This window comes from Etheostoma cragini, unplaced genomic scaffold (assembly GCF_013103735.1).
Source record: "Etheostoma cragini isolate CJK2018 unplaced genomic scaffold, CSU_Ecrag_1.0 ScbMSFa_2725, whole genome shotgun sequence".
Taxonomy (NCBI): Eukaryota; Metazoa; Chordata; class Actinopteri; order Perciformes; family Percidae; genus Etheostoma; species Etheostoma cragini.
Window position 1 is genome coordinate 51,252 of NW_023266918.1, and position 2,146 is coordinate 53,397.

The 2,146-nt window shown below is 30.1% G+C and overlaps 1 protein-coding gene across 1 annotated transcript in view; it reads right to left on the minus strand.

The window, feature by feature from the left end:
* The window catches only part of LOC117940549 (peripherin-2-like), a 9,904-nt gene that overhangs the window by 942 nt on the left and 6,816 nt on the right, over positions 1 to 2,146 (minus strand). The window lies entirely within an intron of this gene.

Genomic DNA, 2,146 nt, shown 5'->3' on the forward strand with positions numbered 1-2,146 from the left:
CTATATATAGATATATATATATATATATATAGATATATATATATATATATAGATATATAGATATATATATATATAGATATATATATATCTATATATATATATATATAATCACTTTCTATGACCGTAAGCCCATTTTCTGTCTTAACATTCTGATTTTTATGTTAATTTATTTAAAATCTGCAGAAAATGTGCTGGGAATTCTGAATCTGCATATTCTGTATTATAAGTCCTTACAAAAAGCTTTATAATTGTTCATAAAGTATTATTAGTATGTTATGTGTCGTAGAAAGTGTTCCAAAATATATATTTTAAAATTCGAGGGACTCTTGCCAAACATATTTATGAGAAAAATCTGTGAATGCATCTCTTTCAGCTGATGTTTTGGTGTTCGCTCTCAGACACAGTCTCGGTCCACCTCTGGTCTTTACCGTCACTGTCTTACCTCTGACGCAGCTGGTTGCCATGGAAACAGATGGCCAAAACATCCCCAAATGGGGTCAAAATCATCGATGTTCCCATTCAATCCATCTCTATTTGAATAATTAAGATCCTAAAATGGATCGTTTAAGCGTCGAGCGGGAAGATATTGGTATCATATGAAATTTAATAATCTGAAATAACGCTCCAAACATGGGCCAAATTCGATTAATCTCAAACAATCAACTACAATGCAACCAATCAGAAATGAACAAAATAAAATTATATATTTATACTTTATTATCAGAGAATCTATTGATATCGAAACCAACCAATCTGGGAGCTTTTGAATGGGATCATGAGGAAACGAGTGGGGAGACCCAGCCCTGATCAGAGGTGTGTGTGTGTGGGGGAAGTTTGTCCAATGGCGGCCGTCTGGTTCCCTCTCGGAGCGACGCAGGAACCTTTTTTACTTCATAGACACAGAGGAGAGGTAACGTCACATCAGCTGGATAGAGTTTAAAGGTCAGTTCAGTTCCACGTTGTGATGTTTGTTCCTGGGTTTTCTTCTGTGACGGGAGAGTTGTAATGTTTTCACTTGTAGTCGCTCTGCTGTGTAAAATAAATAAATAAAGAGATTGTGACCGACACCAAACTGTCTGCCTTGTCTTTTATAACCTCAGCCTCTCCTGTACAGGGAAACGCCAGCGTACACACAAGTCACAGTACAGCATGAAGTATAAAAAAAATTATGAAAAGTTATGGTATGGTATGTTGAAAGAAATCATAAAGTCATAGTATGTCAAAAAGTATAAAATGTCATAGTATAGTATGTCAAAAAGTATAAAATGTCATAGTATAGTATGTCAAAAAGTATAAAATGTCGTGGTATAGTATGTCAAAAAAAAATTATAAAAACATAGCATAGTATGTCAAAAAGTCAGTGTAGTATGTCGAAAAGTATAAAAAGTCATAGTATAGTATGGTAAAAAAAAAATCATAAAAAGTCATAGTATAGATAGTCACAAAGTACAGATAGTCTTAGTATAGTATGTCAAAAAAGTTTAAATAATCATAGTATAGTATGTTGAAAAGTATAAAAAGTCAAAGTATAGTATGTCAAAAAAGTTTAAATAATCATAGTATAGTATGTTGAAAAGTATAAAAAGTCATAGTATAGCATGTCAAAAAATCATCAAAAGGCATAGTATAGTATGTCGAAAAAGTATGAATAATCATAGTATAGAATGTCAAAAAGTATAAAAGAACATAGTATAGTATCTCGAAAAAGTATAAAAAGTCACAGTATAGTATGTCAAAAAAATAAAAAAAGTCATGGTATTGTATGTGGAAAAAGTTAAAAAGTCAGAATTGTATGTGGAAAAATTATAAAAAGTCACAGTATAATATGTCGAAATGAATAAAAAATCATAGTATAGTATGTCAAAAAAGTTTAAAAAGTCATGGTATAGTATGTCGAAAAGTATAAAAAGTCATAGTATAGTATGTCAAAAAAGTTTAAAAAAAGTCATAGTGTAGTATGTCGGAAAGTATAAAAAGTCATAGTATAGTATATCAAAAAAGTTTAAATAATCTTAGTATAGTATGTCAAAAAAACATAAAAAGTCATAGTATAGTATGTCGAAAAAGATTAAATAATCATAGTATAGTATGTCGAAAAGTATAAAAAGTCATAGTATAGTATGTCAAAAAAGTTTAAATAATCATA